Consider the following 19,681-nt stretch of genomic DNA (forward strand, 5'->3'; position numbering starts at 1 on the left):
CGGAAGCACCCTAGTAGGCTGGGCACACACTCTGTTTCATAGCCTGTGAGCGATGGTTATTGCTTAAGAAAAAAACAATAAAACACTACATATCTGAATATAGTACATTTAGTAATTATTGCTAGGTGAAACTTAGTTTACTTATGTATGCATCAAATCAAATTGATTCCTGTGAGTTGTTATTGTTATTATTATTTTATTATTATTATTATTATTATTATTATTATTATTATTATTATTATTGTTCAGTTTAGGCATCATCCGTTTATTGTAAAAGGGAGGCATGGAAATTCTTTACATGATGAAATAGTTCAGAACAGCAGTGGAATGGGCAGCTCCATGTGACATCATTTTAACGGTGATTTCAGTCGACATACTTTCCAAGAATGTCACCATCTCTAAATAAGAAGCAATCCTTGCCGTCTAGCACGACTTTGATGACTCCATATTCTGGGAGAACTTTATCTCTCTCCAACTTTCACACTGACAGGCTGAATCTCTCCGCCCTTTCCCACCTGATCCCACAGCCACGACCGTTGCTTCCAATGGTTTTCCTTGAGACTTTTCTGGAAGCATAATGCCACCTTCCGTTACAGATTCAGCCGCACTCCTCTCAACCAATACTCTGACAAAGAGTGGAAGAAACTTCCTAAAAGTTTGTCCACCGCAGCTCCGGACTCGGCACTTGTTGAAGTTCTGGAGATCGAACCCAGGGCCTCACACTTTCATGGGTGTGTATGTTCATGTGTCTGCAGCGGTACATATATGTATGTGCAGGGGCTTGTGCAGAGAGGGGTTAGAGGACACCCTCAGACTTTGCTGGTCAGGAGCTGTTCCCCTTGCTCTCTCAGAGAGCATCTTTCAGCTGGGTTAGAACTTTACAAGTCAATGAGGCTGCCCAGCCAACCAGCCTCAAGGATTCACCTATAGCTGCCTGCCAAGCCCTGAGCTTACAAGCACCCAGCTTCCCACACACACACACCCCACCTCCCACACCCTTTTCTCATTTATTTTTCTATACTAGAAAGGACTCTGATATACAGTGGGGAGGGGAGAAGACAAGACACATCCTTTCTTTGTTTGTTTTTGTTTTGTTTGACTTTTGTTTTCTTTTTGTCTTTTGAGACTGGGTTTCTCTGCATAGCCCCCAAGTCCTGGATCTCTCTTTGGACTCCTCGGACTCGGAGATCCGACTACCTCTGCCTCTGGTATTCTGGCTTTAAAGGTGTATGCCACCACGTCGGACTACACACTTTAGAGAAATAGGAGGGCCAGAGGCTGAGCCTCAAAAGGAGGGGTGGGGTGTTATTTAAGGCTTAAAAGATTCATGTTTCGAAAACTCTAGAAGAAGGCAGAGCCACGTTTTTTTTCAATAGGGGGCGGGTCTCTCCTCTCACGTGACCTTCCTCATGCAGATCAGAGTACTGCAGGGGTTGGAAGGCAGATAGATTCACTTTTGTGGGTTATAAGTCAATTTTTCCAGCCCCATATGTGCCTCAGGCTTCTCTGTCTCTGGCGCCAAGTTGAATCCTTCTGAGGGAAAAAAAAACCCTCCTAAGTCAGAGATACACCATGATGTCAGTCACTCTGAGTAGACGTCAATATTCTTGAGGCAGTTCAGTCGGATCGGAGGTTTTGCTCAACTGGTCAGTCTTAGAGTTTTCACAGTAGAGAGGCTTTCCAAAAAGGGAAAGAAAAATCTCTGTGAATAATAGTTATTGATAACCACACTGATTGAGACAGTTAAAAAGCATTAAAGCAACAAGGCTCACCCAGTGTCCCAGAGTTTCCCCTTGGACACCTTAAGTCTAAGTCTCCCTAGTTTTAGAGGACTATGTGAGAACTGAATTGTCTAAGATCTGCATCTGTCTGATGACTTATCTGTTACAGGCCCATTTCTCCTCCAATCTGGGCCAGGGTGTGAGGCAGCAATCCCCGTGAAGAACCAGCCTGCCTTCATTTCAGGATTAAAAGCCATCGTAAAGACCAACTAGCTTCGTTAGTGTTGTGTTTTTAAAAAGATAAAGAGAAGAGGAATATGTTTTGGTGGATGTGTGGTGAGGTATGGGGGAAGGGGGTGCCTCTACCGGCCCATGCTGAGGCATCCCTTTCTCCTGAGGGACCAGCCACAGGACGGACGGTATAGTATAGAATTGAGTTTATTCAGTGTTGGTATTCTGTCTAAGCTCCACCCCGACAGCTACTTGGCAGCAGCCAGGTACGCTCCGCCCCACAGTTGCCTAGCAACAGCCAGCCATGCCTGACTATATATGGGGCTGCTTGCCCACTCTTCTCCCTCTTACTTCTCCCTCTTGCTCTTTGTTCTTCTCTTCTTGTCCCCCTCTCCCTTCCCACCACGTGCTCATGTCAAGCCTCCTTTCCTCTCCTCTCCTCTTCCTCTCTCATTAAATCTCTCCATGTGGAACCATGTTGGCTTGGTGTGCTTTGAAACGGTGCAGGCTGATATTCAAACGACAACTTTCAGGGCAGGGGGAGGGGAGTTGAGAAGGTAGTAGGGACAGAAAAAGGCAGACAAAGAGAGCAGAGAAGAGGAGTTGAGAAGTAGAGACTGGCCCTAAGCATGTGGAAAGAGAGGGGGAGGGGAATGGGAAGAAAATGGGAGCAAGAGGGAAAAGAGCAAGAGAAAGCTGCTTTCACCCCCTTTCATAGTGAGTCAGGCACACCTGGCTTTTGCCAGGTACCTGTGGTGCCGATATTAGACAAAATGCTAACAATTACTATTTATGAATAAGCCTCTCTTTCTCAAGGATTGGGCTATGCCCCACCTGTAACCTTAACTATAAAAGTTTATAACCAAAAAGTTATATGGACAACTCTGACTACCTTGTTACATTGTTATGACTACCTCGTCCTGCCCACCTTGTTTCAGGAGGGACTAACTTGTTAATGCTTGTGTTCTGCATTTGTAACCTTGCTTATTTTGTCCACTCCACCCCTATTTGAAACCTCCCCACCCCCACCCAAGAGGTATAAAAGTCTTGTCTTCCTCACTTTCAATCCTGACTTCTCAAACTCCACTTCAGGAGAGCCTGTGAACACATTTTTTTTTTTTTTTTTTTTTTAAAAAACATGCTTTAATTAATTGCTGGCTGTCTTGTTTCTATTCCTGCACAAACATCATGACCAAGAAGCAAGTTGGGGAGAAAAGGGTTTATTCAGCTTACACTTCCACGTTGCTGTTCATCACCACAGGAAATCAGGACTGGAATTCAAGCAAGTTAGGAAGCAGGAGCTGATGCAGAGGCCATGGAGGGATGTTACTTACTGGCTTAGTTTCCCTGGCTTGCTCAGCTTGCTCTCTTATAGAACCCAAGACCACCAGCCCAGGGATAGCATCACCCACAATGGGCTGCCCCACCCCCATCACTAATTGAGAAAATGCCTTACAGCTGAGTCTCATAAAGGCATTTCCAAAACTGAGGCTCCTTTTTCTGTGATAACTCCAGATTGTGTCAAGCTGCCACACAAAACTAACCAGTACACTGGCTTTTCATTAATTTGCCCATAATGATTAGGGTTGGTGGTCTTTCTCCTATCTTTCAGATTAACCCCTTCACCCCCATTCCTACTGTCATTAGAATGAGAAGAAGGGTAGCCTTCCTGTCCCACTGATTGGACGGCCTAAAGGGAACTAAGAGGTGTGTCTCTTCTGAACCTGAATAAGTGTATGCACAGCTATACACAACACTGGATGATTATACAGATGTTCTGAGGTCATGTAGCAAATGAGACCGGTTACCTCCAGGCTAAACAAGTTTCAGTAGGAGCAGAATAAGCTTCTGAGTTCAGAGTAACCCTGAGACTAGCATTACAAGGGTCAGAAAAGGGGGAACTAGCAAGAGGGGAATTTGCAGTGACAAAACAGGAGATATTTCCAATCACCTTCTTCCAAGGTAACTGCAGCATCTGGGCATGAACAAACAGAGAGGTTGGAGGACTTTAGCTATTGGAAGTTCTGCTCCTCAACCAATGTGTTAAGGAATGCTGCCTTTTAAACAGATCCAGCAACCTTGTGTCAGACTGGGTGTGCTTTAGGAGGAGGTGCATTCTAGGAAGCATTTTAAAAAAAAAAAGGTCAGGGGAGGGAGGGACCTCCATAGTCGAGGAGTCTAATTAACCTAGCCCGAGGGGTTGGAAAATACCAGCAACTGTGGGAGCGTTTTAAAATTGTGTGTGTGTGTGTGTGTGTGTGTGTGTGTGTGTGTAAAAACAGTATTTTTTTTTCTGAAAGGCTTGTAATATATCTTCGTTCTGCACAAAACAGTCTAGTACCGTATCATACTATAGAGCTATTTCAGTTAGCAAATCTGTCTGTTGATAAATCTGAGCCCATTTATCCTGGTATAGCAATTTAGCATTATAGGTAGCCATCTTGTCCTTTATGCCAGGCACTTTCCTTCTAGCTTACCATCTCAACTGTTAGGGGCCAAGGAATGACACACCCTCTTCTATAACTACTTCCAGCTAAAACTAGGGTGTCATCGTCAGGGCCTGGGGAAGGTTGAAAGGTGAGTCAAAGGCTGGGGAATGGGGCTTTCCTCAAAAGCATCCGGTTAGCTGACCCTGCTGAGAGGCAGGACTATTTTATGTCAGCTCAGCAGTTTGCAGTCCACAGGTGATCCCTGGATGGCGTCTGTCAGCCAAAGGAAAATTTGCTGAGATAATACAGACTAGGGGTGGAAGTTAAAGTTTAGGGACTTAAAGGAAAACCTTACCTTTGGAACTTTCAGGCCTATATTTATAATAACTAGGGGGTAGGAAGAGTCTCAAGGCCAGGGTTGAGATCCCGTTCTTAGGAGTAGACAGGTGAAGAAACTTAGGCTGTACTTATTTGGAGTTCATTTGCAGAGCAGGTGGATCCAAGTTTATAATTCCCCTGACTCCTTGAAGTTTACATGAATTTTTAGTTTTCAGAAAGAGAAAGTTTTAGGTATATTAGCATTGATCTGTACTGAAAACCACATTGTAACATAGCTGGAGTGGATTCATGCCTTCAAGTCCTAGCAAAAAATAGGACTTTTAACTTTGAATTAAAAAGCATGAATTTTTTTCCTCTGTCCAGAGAGCTAAATATATGTTTTTAGATCACTGAGATATATTTTAACGTCTATAATTAAAAGACGACCATAGAAAATTTAAAATCTTAAACTTGTGACTGAATAGTAAGAACTCCATTGATTAATGTTAAAACTCTGAACTTTTACTGGAAGAGCTTGAAGGGGCTTGAGACCCCATATGAACAACAATGCCAAGCAACCAGAGCTTCCAGGGACTAAGCCACTACCCAAAGACTATACATGGACTGACCCTGGACTCTGACCTCATAGGTAGCAATGAATAACCTAGTAAGAGCACCAGTGGAAGGGGAAGCCCTTGGTCCTGCCAAGACTGAACCCCCAGTGAACGTGATTGTTGGGGGGAGGGCAGTAATGGGGGGAGGATGGGGAGGGGAACACCCATATAGAAGGGGAGGGGGAGGGGTTAGGGGGATGTTGGTTCCGGAAACCGGGAAAGGGAATAACAATCAAAATGTAAATAAGAAATACTCAAGTTAATAAAGATAAAACAAAACAAAACAAAACAAAAACAAACAAACAAACAAACCCCCAAAACTCTGAACCTTTAAAATCTTAGTATAACAATAGCATAGCAGGGGTTGGGCGGGGGGATAGAAAACTGTAGGCTTAGATTTTCAAAATCTACTTTAACAAGGGCTCTCAAATACTTCAACTCTCCTTCTAGCCCATCATGTAAGATGATGTCATTACGCAGCAAGGCGGGTCCAGGATGAGGCGTAGCCTACCATTGGATGAGAAAGAAGGGTAGGCGGGAAACATCTAGGAAGGAGGGAGGAGGAAGAAGAGTGAGGGAAATCAAGACAGAGACAACAGAGCAAGATCCAGATCCAGGTGGACTAGGTCAATTTTATCTGGTCTGGGTGGGCGGTTTAAATCTTTATTAGTTGGCAGTGAATTTAATGTGTGGATGTATTGTGGATTGGGAATTTAACATGTAAATCTGATTGTTGGGTTACAATTTGTTGAGTCTTGATTTTACCGGGAGGATGGCTGGAACCAGAGAGTTCCTGGTTGGCCAGGGCCAGCCAGGGTGACAAACAATGGGAGCAGAGAGACTGCTGGGGCTAGAAGAAAGCAAGGCTAACATGGCGTGGTGCCACACTGAAACCAGCCACCGCTGAGATAAATTGTTAGTTCTATATGGCCTTATGGTGTCCGAACTAACTCCAGGGAGCGACTGCCCGGGTCTGAGAGTACCAGGCGTCCAGTGTGGAACAGTGATGCACTGGAACTGGTTGCGCCTAATTTTTAATCTTACTGCAATACCACTGTCCAGAGGTAGGGGTGAAACGATGGTAAATAAGACAAGGGGATATGGACCTGTTTAGAAGTAGTTCTTTGAGGGTGATTCCAATCTCCTTTTGTTAGGATACCAGCAGTCCAGTTCAAAACTGTCACCCAACCCAAATCAGTAATGATCCAGCAGAAACCACCAGGCCTCCGGCGAGTCAGCATGAATCAATAGGGGTGACCAGGACCAGCTGAAATGCCCATTCTCTGCCATGCCTCTCTCAATGAAGATCATCAAAGATGAGAGACCAATGAAAAGTTGCACAGCTAGCTATGAAAGTGGCCTGTCATTGGCTGTTGAGTTCTACTATATTCTCTCCAAACATCACGTGTCTTCTTACAGGTCTTACCTCAGCAAAACATCATGTGAGTCTGCATCACATGACTCAACCAGAAATTTTCTCTTCAGAAAACAGTTCCCATTTTTAGGTATATTAAATAATTTTCTTATACCATTAGAACTTATTTAAGTCTTCATATACTCAGACAATTATATAGCTTAGAATACTTTTTTAAAACCTAAGAACTTACACGGACTTTGAGCCTTTTTCTTTCTAGCTAATTATTTATCAGACACAGGGGTACTTATTACTGAGAACAGTCACTGCAAAGTGTGCTCCCTTAGTGGAAAATTACGCCTGAAACCTATTTGTCTTTAAATATAAGGTCTGTTAGCAAGGCAAATCTGTTTGCCTTTTCTTAACAAGAGACCTAGGAGTTTTAGATGAACTAAAATGGTGGTTGCCACCTTGGGGGAAGGAGCTGGTTGCCTGCTGCTGCCAATCAGACAAAACTACATTTTGCCTTGTCAATGCCATCAGAGATAAATTATAGGAGGAAGTATAATCCAAATGGTCTGTGTATCAAATAAAATGACATAGACCAATCCATTATCTAGATAATCATCCCAGGCTCCTATAGACTCCATGGCTTTGTTTTGGGGATAGAGGTACCAGGTAAGCTTCAGTCTTTAGCCACTATGCCTAGAAGATGGGAGGCTTTCCCATGGAGGAGGACCACAAGGGAACTGGCCTCACTTTGTCTAGGCAAAGTAGGGTAATCATTTCTCCAGTGTCCTGCTTGTCCAGTTCGGACTGGGTCCTGGCAGCAGGCAAGGCATTGGGGTAGTCTTGCCCAGTGGTTAGCACTACCACAATCAAGGTGGAGTCGCAGTCATGCCCCATTATATTTTTGGAGACATTGGTTGGGGGGGGGAGGTCACTGTAGGAGCTGGTGTCTCTGTCTGACATAGTAAGCATATATTTTTTAAATATCATACTGTAGGATGATGTCATTATGCAAGGCAGGTCCAGGATAAGGCAAAGCCTATCATTGGATGAGAAGGAAGGGTAGGTGGGGAAAAACTCTAGGAAGGAGAGACAAAAAGGAGAAGTGAGGGAATCAAGATGGAGACGATGGAGCGAGATGATCCAGATCCAGGTAGACGAGGTCAGTTTTTATCTTGTCTAGGTGGGTGCTTTATACCTTTCTTAATTGGCAGTGGATTTATTGTGGATTGGGAATTTAACATGTAAATCTGATTGTTGGGTTACAATTTGTTGAGTCTTGATTTTACCAGGTAGTTGGGAGTTTTTACTTTAACTACCAGGGGGCTGTTGTTGGGAGTGTGGGCAGAGTCAATGGCAGGGAGCCGCGATAGGTCAGCTGCGGCTGGACTTCTAGTACCATGATTTTGCTGGGTAGCAGGAACCAGAGAGTTCACGGCTAACAGAGAGCCACCAGGAGAGATACTAATCTGAGGTAAATTAGCACTAGTTCCAATGGCCCATTGTAACCGGAACTAATGGCACTGGTTCTGCCATTTTTTTTTTTTTTTTAATTTTTACTGCAACTCCATACTCAGCAGATCTTTGACAATTCGAGGCCCATTTTCTATTAGGTATAGTCAAGATAAACAGCTCTTGCTTGTCCTTTTAGTTACTTGCTTTAGGCTACACCTTGAAAATATATGCATGAGGCCCAATAAAGCTTTGTTTTCTATAATTAATGACACTAATATTTCACACGACTGCAAGTATAGTTCTGATCATGTTAAAGCTTAATTATCTTTAACAGGTTATAGTAAAAATAACAACTTCTGAATTGAAACTCTTTTCATGAATGCAGTCCATAGAGAGATTGGCAATTCTATTTTCCTACTTCTTATATAGTGTGCCATTATAGAATATAACAGCTTCATGAATAATTCAGCTTACCAAAATAGCTACAGCTTAACAATATTAGCAAAAACAAGGAGGTTGGACATACATTCTTAAATCAGTCTCTGTTGGCCTGAATAGACCTCAGGTAAGGAGAGACCCTTTTGTCACACTGCTTAGCTCATTGTCTTGCTGTATCATAAGATAGGAACACCTCAGTCTCTGGTGTTTAACAGTCAGTGCTTATAGCCATGGTCCCAATTTTTAGCCTTTTATTTATCTTTTTTTTTCAAGATCACAAATTAATAAATGCATCATAGTAAAGTATTTTATAAATTTAAAATGTCCTATAGCATCATAAACTAGACCCAAAAGGACATGCATGGTATATACTCACTGATAAGTGGATATTAGCCAAAAAAAAGTACAGAATACCCCGGACACAATCCACAGAAGAAGGTTAACAAGCAGAAGGGCCCAAGTGGGGATGCTTCAGTCCCACTAGGGAGGGAGAAGGAAGTCATCATTGGAAGCAGAGGGAAGGAGGGACCTGAGTGGGAGGGGGGAGGGGAAGGGGAAAGGGAAAGGGGAGCATGATCGTGTATGGGGAGTTGGACAACAGGAGAGAAGCCCCGAGGGCCAGCAGAATGAGTGGAAATATGCAACCTGGGGAGTGGGGGGGGGCTCTAGAAAGTACCAGAGACCTGGGAGGTGAGAAACACTCAGGACTCAAAGGGACCTTAGATGAAATGCTCAACAGTGGGGAGAGGGGAACTCATAGAGTTCAAGTGGAGGGATGGGGTTTCCAACCCACAGTCAACATTTCTGTCCCAGAATTGTTTCTGTCGAAAAGAACTTCCGGGACAAGAATGCAGAAGAAACCAAGGGAAAGGTGGTTCAGTGACTGACCCAACTTGGGATTCATCTCAAGGGGAGACTCCAAGGCCTGACACGATGACTGATGCTATGATGTGCTTACAGACAGGAGCCTAGCATGGCTGCTCTCTGAGAGGCCCAACAAGCCTCTGACTGATACACATGCAGATACTTACACCCAACCATCGGACTGAAGTCGGGCACCCCTGTGGTTGAATTAGGGACAGGCTGAATTAGGGACAACCCTGAGAGATTTGAGGTCCCAAGGAGTGGGATGCCTGTAGGGTTTGGGTATCCTTGTGGAGACAGTGGGGAGGAGAAATGGGATGAGGAATTGTGGGAGGGCAGACCAGGAAGGGGGTAACGACTGGACTGTAAAAAAATAAAGGTAATTTGAAAAAAAGGGGAAAACATAAATAAAAGATATTCCTTAAAAATAATTTTTATTCTCATTTCTTCCTATAAAACTCCAAAATTTTCTTTAAAAACTTTAAAGTCCCTCAATTGTGTGCTCCTGCAATAATTAAAATAAAGTTTTTGATTTTCTTTTTAATTAAGAGTGAAGACACAGGGCACAAGCTATCTGTACCAGGCAAAACAGAGCTCCAGCATTGCAAACAATTCAATGTCTCTAAAACCAATACCACCCGAGTGACTCTTACACTACAAAGTTTGACTGCCAGCAGTGTACGTTCTTGTATATGAATTCCTGGAGGCGAAGCTTTAATACCTCATTAAACAAACTTTACTTTTCAATCCTATCTTTCGTAAATCTTGCTTTCAAGACAGGACAGAGATTATCATAAAAAATCCATTCCAATTCAAAGTATCTTGTAGTCCTGTTCTTTACTCTCCCTGGTTGGCCATACCCTGTGGTTACCCTTAATTAAGATGGTGGTGAAGTCCAAGGACATCTTTCCTCTACAGCCCTAGGAAAGATGGATGCCAGCCTCATGGTTGCCTAGGGATGGCAACAGGTCATGTATTGTTTATATCCCCAAATGGAATCATGCCACATGATTTCTTTAAGATTTAACATCAACCCATGCTACAAGTTTTAAGTTATCTTTTTTTTTGTTACAGTTGTTACACATTTTTAACCATACCCAATCAACTTACAAGCCAATAACACCTTTACTGTTTTGCTTTGCTCTCTTCTCTCCCTGTCTCGGTACCTGACCCCAGACGCAGAAACTTTAAAAGCAAGTCTGGGTCTGAGAGAGGGAGAGACGTAACTTCAGAGCCAGTTTTTCAATAAAGGAGAACAGAATAAGACGACTTTAACATTATCCATACCCAAGTGGTGTTTGGACCTCTGTTACATTAGATCCAATGGCCAGAAAGCTCTGAGATAAATTCAGAGTTTGAATGTCTGGTGGTAGGAGAAAACAGCCCAGTAAACTCATGCATGCATGACCAGGCAGAAACAAACTTGCAGTGGCCATATATTCTGTATCCAACACAGGAAGACGAAGCTTTCCTTTCCTTCCCCACTGTTGTAACTTCCGGGGTGGGGGCGCCTTGGTAACTGCTGCAGGTGAATTCAATGCTCTGAGGGCTACCGTGCTTGCCTGCATAGTAGAGCCACTGTGGTAATGTCAGGCTGTGGGGCATAACACTGGAGTCGGAGCTCCAGCTGCACACCCGGGGCAGCATTCTGCACCCTCTGTGCACAGACCAGCCCCATCCCAAGTCCCAGTAGCCCTGCAGTTTCTGGAGTGACCTCTGGGACATTTTATCTGTCCTGTTTTTTATAAATCCAGTTGGCCCGAGCTAGAACATATAATGACAGGTAGAGCCATAGGACAAGAAATAGTCAAAACATGAGACAACATTTAACCATTGGAGTCCTCTGCTTCAGAGGTCCACTAGTCTTCTTTTTTTCTTTTAAGATTTATTTATTATATATACAATGTTCTCCATGCATATAGGCTTGCACTCCAGAAGAGGGCATCAGATCATATTACAAATGGTTATGAGCCACCATGTGGTTGCTGGGAATTGAACTCAGGACCTGTGGAAGAGCAGTGATCTTAACCTCTGAGCCATCTCTCCAGCCCCCCTCCCCCCTTTTTTTTTTCAATTCTAAAAATCTTCTGGATAGCTCATCTTAGCCTCTGAGCCATCCCTGCAACTCCCCACCAAGAGAACTTTTCTTTTATATCCTTTTGGTCCAACCCAGATGCTAGGAACCCATCAGAGGCTGTGCCTCTTTGAGCACATGCTGGGCCCTTTCAAACCCTCAGCTTAGATCACAGTGTTGTGGAGTGCCCCTGTGGTTAGCTTATGCTGTGGAACCTTGGGGCTCCAAGGCAGGCCAGGAGAGAGAAACTGGTGGCTCTGGCTCAACTCCTAATTAACCCTTGCACCACAGGACATCTCTCTTTGCCCATGAACGAGGGTGTGAAGACCTTGTCTGATCCTGCTAGATTGGGTACTTGATAACTAGAATCCAGAAACCAGGTAGGAAAGTGCATAGGAAGCCAAAAAGCTTCATGACTTACCAAAGTGCTTGCTCTCTCCTATTCAAGCATGGGCACCCATTGCAGGGGGAGCCCAGATCTTCTTATTAATATTCCGAAGTGTGCACTCCTAGGGCAGCCGATACAGTCCCGGAGTGCAGAGCATCTGGGGGTCTTTCTTATCTTGCTGCAGGACTCCAAATGTTAATTCTGAGAATTTTTTTTTTCACAAAAGAAAAACCAGTTCCAAAAATTTTGTGCCAAGCTCTCATTAAGTACTGACTAGAAAAATAGACTCTAGTCAGGTTCACCCCTGGGTTCCTAGAGAGTGGTGATGAGACATGTGTTATAAGATTTTTTAAAAGGACAAAATCAAGTGGCCACCATATTTTCCATGTGGCTTTGTTATTTTCCAAGAACTACAACTCCCAGCATTCTAGGAAGTTACCTTGTCCTTGGCCAGGTGGGGCTTACAGATTTAAGTTTGGGACTTACATTGCTCTGTTGTCCTGTACTTCCCTCTGAAGTAAATTGAATCAGGAGGAGTTGCTGTCAATCATCTCAGTTGGGGTGATGGATGTGAAGGACAGATTCCTGGAGGGCAGTTAGAGCCCAGGGTTTATGAGGAAAAAGAGAGAGGTTGTCTGTGTCTTCCAGTTAGACAGATCTGAAGTAGAAAACAGAACAGATCAGAAAAGGGTGAGCCTTCCTCTAAGTCCCTGTCTCTTGCTGTGTGAGGGAGTGGTGCTTCTGGCAATGGAAAGACTGAGGCTGGGACCGGAGTCTGATTGGAACATGGTGTGTTCTCCAGCAGGGAAGTCAGGAGTGGAAAAGGAAGGGCAAGAGCTTTGGGGATACTGGGTATCTCCACCAGGGAGCATAGCAATAGTTACGAGTGGAGGAGGTGCTGCTGCAGGGGGTTTACATCCAGAAGGTGAAGCGGGTAAAGCTGGAATATGTATAGGGTGCAGAGGTAGACGGAGTGTGTTGGAACAGGATAGAGGGGCCTGAGGTTGGGAGGAGGAGGAAGAAGAGGAGGGGGAGGAGGGGGAGGGGAGGAGGAGGAGGAGGAGGAGGAGGAAGAGGAGGAAGAAGAGGAGGGGGAGGAGGAGGAGGGAGGGGGGGAGGAAGAGGAGGAGGAGGAGGAAGGGGAGGAGGAGGAGGAGGAGGAAAAAAAGAGCAGGAGAAGCAGGAAGAACAAGAGGAGGAGGAAGAGGAAGAGGAAGAGGAGGGTGAATTAGTAATAGGTAAGCTGTAGGCAGAGTAAGGGAACCCAGTAGAGGATCTTTAGCCTCAGAAGGGAACAAGACAGGAAGTGGGAGGCTGGTGACAGGGTGATTTTTAGAGACCAGAACAGCAATCTCTAGAGGTGCAACCCTTAAGCCAAAGGGGATGAGCTTTGAACACGGGGCAACCACTGATCAATAAGAAGGGAACTGATCAGAATGCCATGGGGTCCCTGCGACCTTGAGACAAACTGCTTTTGCAATAGCTGGGTCTAGGTAACCAGCATTTGGCCATCTCACTTCATAAGACAGACAGCCGATCTCTCACAGACAGTGCACAGCATTCGTTTTGAGAGCACACTCCCATTTTACTGCCCAAACAAACCCTTGGGAGAAGTTCTTTGGCATACCTTGAATGGGTAAGAGAGTGATCCCAGTGCTAGGAGGACACTTAGGTGACTCGACAGAGGATTAATATGACCCATTCATTAGCACTGGCAATGAAGAGGAAAGAGAATAAAGCCCCATGTAAGAACTGCCACAGCTCCCCTGGTGTGGGAGCTAGTGAGAACCCAAGGCTGGGGAAGGGGGGTCAGAACTGGTTGGTATGACTGCAGATTTCCCATCTTGGACAGCAAAGAAGATGTTCTTGTAAACAACAAGAGAGGATGCCACTCAGTAATCAAATAAGGCAAAAACAAAGCCAACGGCAGACGGTGGCACAGAGAGGGTTTTCACCTTGTGGCAGAATAAATGAAACAAAACAAACCCAAAGGGCTAGAGGAAGAGAAGCACCGACATCCATCCCTAGCACAACATTGAGATGCTCAGAGGATTCCCGTCTCATCAGTAAGTGTACCTTAAAAACTAGTCTGATGCGAGGGGCCCCTTTTCTCTCCCACTGTGTACTCCACCCTCTTGAGGGTCACAAGGTGGCTACTTTGGAGATAATGGGTCTTGCACACCATCTTGTAGTCACTTATACCAATATCAGACCAACTTATATTGATAAATAGACACTGTTGGGTCATTGATAGGGATACTCTTATGCCTGGCCAAGAGCTGGGTGCGGACATTATCAGAGCCTGGGGGAGCTGATTACTGCAGAGTCATACACTGGGGCTAGGACCTGGGGCACTTGGTGTTAAGATGGTCCTGGAGGTTAAACTCAGGGGTGAGGGTGAAGGATGGAGGGAGTAGGCTGTTGGGATCGGGGGTTAAAAGGGTTTTGGAGTCCAGATTCAGGTCCTCATGCCTGTGTAGTACTTTACCAATCGCAGTCCCATCACCCCCCCCCTCCATGTTCATATTACGGAAACCACTGGGATCCTATTCACCCCCTCCTGGCTTTACTCCTTCGCCAGATGATTTGGGCTTTTGAAAACACGAACCCAGAAATTTGAAATACATGTCTTGTGTGAGTGTCATCGTGTTTTGTGCCTCGAGAAAACAAAATCCCGGCCTAACTAATTTGGGCTTATTAAATTCTGCAGCATCTGTCTGTTCAACCGCAGGCCTCATGGAAGTTTCAGAGCCCCCGGAGGTCTCCGTGTGCTGGGGGTACTCAGTGCTCCTCATAGAGGACAAGACTATAGGTTTTTCCTTGAGTCTAGGTAAACTATATAACATCAAACTACTGTTTAGATTTAGTCCAAAAATATTAAAAACCAGCCCCTTTAAATTCATTTATATTCCTCTTTACTGCCTTCTAAGTCCTTGCGACTCAGAACACGTTCTGTGGTCTGCAGTCAGCAGTTCCTTGTTGGTGTTAAATTAAGTCCCAACCCCAAACTCTGCTCTCTGTCTTTAAACAGAATTATATTAGCAGAATATATGTATGTATGTATGTATAGTAATACTTGAGAAGCACTCCACCTCTCCATATGATTGACTTTTTGTCGTCTTTAGGTAAGTACACGTAGTGACTGCTTAAAACCTTCACTCTGTCTGTTCTCTTAACAGACATAGGCCCTTGCATTCTTCGATACCACCACACGATGGCCCCAGACTCCTGCTAATCGCATAAACTGGCCTAGTTCTTTAAGCGTTCCTTAAAGCGCCGGGTCTCAGGTTAAAAGAATTGAAACCGGGAAAGGGAATAACACTCGAAATGTATATAAGAAATACTCAAGTTAATAAAAAAAAAAGAATATAAAAAAAAAAAGAATTGAAGAGGGGTTGGGGATTTGGCTCAGTGGTAGAGCGCTTACCTAGGAAGCGCAAGGTCCTGGGTTCGGTCCCCAGCTCCGGAAAAAAAAAAAAAAAAAAAAAAAAATTGAAGAGAGTGAGGCAGGAGCATGTGAGGCTAATTTCTTCCCCAAGCCCCATCATTTCCCACACCTGTATGTGTTTACGGGTCTCTGTAAGTAATTTGACTTTTATCTATTTCAATACAATGTATTTTTTTTGCACGTGTAAGGTGTACTAAAAAGGGGTCTAACTAAATTATTACTCTAACCAGTTATGGCTTAAGCTCGGGGTAGGTAGCTCAGGGGCAGAGTGCATGTGTTCACTACCCAACAAGAAAAACACAAGAGCATCAAAATAAAAATTGTATTTATTTATTTATACAATTTTTCTATTAATTCTTTATGAGTTTCCCATCAGTACCACTTATCTCCCCATCTGCTCACATCCACCCTTGAGGCCCTTCACCAAAATAACACACAACAGCAGCAGCAGCAGCAACAACAACAACAACAACAACAACAACACAAAGCATAGAAAACATCTCATCATGGAAGCTATAGTACAGTACAGTGTGTCCCACAGCCTATCTATCCCTCTATTCACACAACTTCACGTGCAAATGTTCATTGGTCTATGGCTTCTATGACACCATCAATATTGGATCCTCACGGGGACTCCTGGTTATCCCGTTGTTGCTCTGTGTCATGGAGATTCTGTGGCCTTGAACAGCAGGACTGGCTCCTTCATGTATCCCAACCATTCGAAGATGATATAGGGTTTGGGGTGAATCAATTCGAAGCCCTGGATTTGGGCCTGGCTGGTAGCTTAGCTGGTTGACTTGTAGGCTCTCTGTTATCCGAACCACCAAGGTGAGCACTCCACTAGGCCACTCAGTGCTGCCATCTGCTGGAGGTCAGCTCTTATGCCCTCATTGCCCACTCAACTGCACCCACACCTCCAGCGCCAGCTCCATTTTGCTGCCCGATCAAGAGAGGTGGTCCACTCTCGCAAGTGCTGCAGATTGTGATGGACTGGGCCATCTCTCCCACTGTCACGACCTCGGGGATGGCTCACCTGTGCCTTTGCCATCAGGGCCAGCTCCACTGTTTGGCCCAGGCGAGGTACAGGGTTCACTCTCTAGACTGCTACAGCCAGTGAGGGGCAGGGGTCTTCTCTCATGACCCCAGATATAGCTCTCCTAGCTGCTGTAGGCGGTCAGGGGGGAGGGGAAAGCATGCCCCCCTGCGCTATGCCATCTCACACCAGACAAGTGGCGTGGCCAGCTCTCCAGTGCTCTTGCTCTTGAGGCCAGCTTACTTGAGCCCCCTCTAGCGGCGCCAGCTCTACTTTGCTACTCAGACAAGGTCAGGGCCTGCTCTCCGAGTGCTGCTGGCAGAGAGGGTCAGGGTCAGCTTACCCGCTCTCATGATCCCTAGGGCCAGTTCTCCTTACTCTGCAGGAGGTAAGGTGCACAGTGGGGCGGGGGAAAGGGAGGCATCCCCCCTACCTCACCGCACTCTCCTCACTTCAGGGTAGGTGGGCAGCGGGGCTACATCTCTCATACTCTTACCCTCGGGGCTGGCTCGCCTCTGCGTTCCACCACCAGGGTCAGTCCAGCCGTCCTGTGGGGGCAAGGTGCAGCAAGCAGGTGTCTAAGGCCCACCCGTGCTGGATGCTGGAGGTCAGGTCTATGGTGGCAGGACACAGGTCTCTGCTTCCTTCCCCTCTCTCTCTGAGTTGGCGGGATTAGATTTGGTTTGATTTGATTTTCATGAGTCTTAGCCATAAGATAGCTTTGGCCATTAAGGCAGCCGTCAAGGTAGGATGAACGCAGGTCTACCATCTGCTCTGTCTGTGACTGACGTAAGAACACCACCACTAAGTAGTGTCTCTTTGCCCATTGCCAGGGGTACTTTGTTTTGGTTTGTTTATTTTTGTTTTGTGAGGGGTCAGAGAATCACGTAGCTCAGGCTTATCCTCAACCTTACTGTGTAATTGAAGATGAGTTTGATTTTCTGTTTGCTGCTTCAGCTTCTCCCATGTAGGGATGACATGGGTTTGCCACCACGACTGGTACATTTGGTGTTGGGGATCGATGGGAATGCGGAGCCTGGTGCATGCCAGGCAAGCGCTGGATACCAAGTGAGCAGCATCCCCAGGGCCTGGACTCGGAATTTCAGAGTAAATCTCTTTTAAAACCTAAAACTCTCTCCTTCATATTTCGAAGCCCAAGGTGTCATTGATACAGGTTAAAATGGTTCAGTTGCATAACCTACAAATTGAACTCTGACATAACCACAGAAAATGAGATTTAAACCACACTAAGAAACAAATGTAATGGCTCTAAAATGTTCCCTATGCACATGACTGGTTTCTCAGTAGAAACATCTGCCTCTTGCCTGTACAGATGTGTTTTCATTTTCTAGAATCTTATAACTCTCTTTTGATGTTGGCAGCTTTTCTTACTCAGCATTAAGGCATTGAGATTCACCTTTAGAATTGTGGTAGTTTGAATAGATTTCCTCCATAGATTATAGTTTTTTTTGTTTGTTTTTTGTTTTTTTTTTTGTTTGTTTTTTTTAAAAGACACTGTCACTGTCTTCAGATACACTAGAAGAGGGCATTGGATCCCATTTCAGATGGTTGTGAGCCACCATGTGTTGCTGGGATTTGAACTCAGGACCTCTGGAAGAGCAGTGAGCGCTCTTAACAGCTGAGCTATCTCTCCAGCCCGATATATGTGTTTTTATGCTTGGCTCATAGGAAGTGGCACTGGTAGGAGATGTGGTCTTGTTGGAGGACGTATGTCACCATGGAGATAGGCTTTGAGGTCTTCTATGCTCAAGCTCCACCTATTGTGGAATCCAGTTTCCTCCTTGCTCCTTTGGACTAAGATGTAGAGCTCTCAGCTCCTTCTCCCGAACCACGTCTTTCTGCGTGCCGCCATGCTTCCTGCTATGATGATAGTGGACGGAACCTCAGAAACTGTACACCAACTCCAATGAACTATTTTCTTAAGAGTTACCTTGGTCACAGTGTCTCTTCACAGAAATGGAAACCCTAACTATGACAAGCACTTACCAAATAGTTCATACTTGTGGCTTTTCCTTCTCCTTGGAGGTCATTGGCCATAGGCTCGTGAGGACAAAGGGAGCAGAAGCAGCTAGCAGGGTGATGACAGCTGTGAGTGTGGCAGAAGAACTTACAGACACTGCTGCAGTGAGACGAATCTACTTTATTGCTCTAGGGATATAAGGGCTTTCAGGGGTATGGTTGGGAAGGGTTAAATGGACATCACATCACTCGGGGAAGCCAGAGCAGGACTGTGTGCTGAGTTATGCAGTTCTTGCCGAGAGCTTCACACGAGGTCATACTTCAGATAAGATCAGGAATTTGTACCAAGCGCTCTTCAGATAAAGTTATGCAGAGAGAGGGAAAGCCTGCTGAGCAGAGAAGTCCGCCATTCCCTGAGCTCAGAGAGCCACCCAGATACGGGGAGACCATGACCTTAATAGAAAGGTTCTTCAACATGTACTTTCTAATGTCTGAGCAGCCTTTTACTGGCAGATATATCTTTTTTTCTTTTTTCTTTTTCTTTGGAGCTGGGGACGGAACCCAGGGCCTTGCGCTTGCTAAGCAAGCGCTCTACCACTGAGCTAAATCCCCAACCCTCTGGCAGATATATCTTAATGTGTTTATTCATTTGTTGATAGACACTTAAGTGTTCTTCAATGTTAGTTGTTGTATATCAAGCTGTAAAGAATGTCAATTTACATGATATTTTTAAAAAAGATTTATTTATTATAAATAAGTACACTGTAGCTGTCTTCAGACACACCAGAAGAGGGCATCAGATCTCATTACAGATGGTCGTGAGCCACCATGTGGTTGCTGGGAATTGAACTCAGGACCTCTGGAAGAGCAGTCAGTGCTCTTAACTACTAAGCCATCTCCTCAGCCCTACATGATTTAATATTGGATGATGGTATGGTTCCTTCTGGAAAAATACCTGTGAAGGAAATGGCAGGGATAGAAGGAATATATTTAATTTTCAGAAGAAAGTAATAGAGACTTTAAAATATTTGTACTACTGTACATTTCTAACAGAAATTGATTGGAATTCCATTCTGTGATAGGCATTTACCAACTGACTTTAAACTGTACCTTCTTACTCACTGACAATTCTTCACTTGTAGCACCTAGGGAGAGAGGGTGCCTCAGTAGAGGAACTGTCTCCATCAGATTGGCCTGTGAGGCATTTCCTCAGTTGATAATGTGGGAGGGTCCAGTCCACTATGGGCGATACCATGTCTAGGCCTGAACTGAACAAGAAAGTGAGCTTGGGAATTAGGCAGGAAGCAACATTTGTTGGCGATTTC

At 44.9% G+C, this 19,681-nt stretch overlaps 1 pseudogene; it reads right to left on the bottom strand.

The window, feature by feature from the left end:
• Positions 1-364: 364 nt before the first annotated feature.
• On the bottom strand, positions 365-18,434 carry LOC116883956 (annotated as a pseudogene).
• Positions 18,435-19,681: the final 1,247 nt, after the last annotated feature.

Source organism: Rattus rattus, chromosome 14 (genome assembly GCF_011064425.1).
Source record: "Rattus rattus isolate New Zealand chromosome 14, Rrattus_CSIRO_v1, whole genome shotgun sequence".
NCBI classification, from domain to species: Eukaryota; Metazoa; Chordata; class Mammalia; order Rodentia; family Muridae; genus Rattus; species Rattus rattus.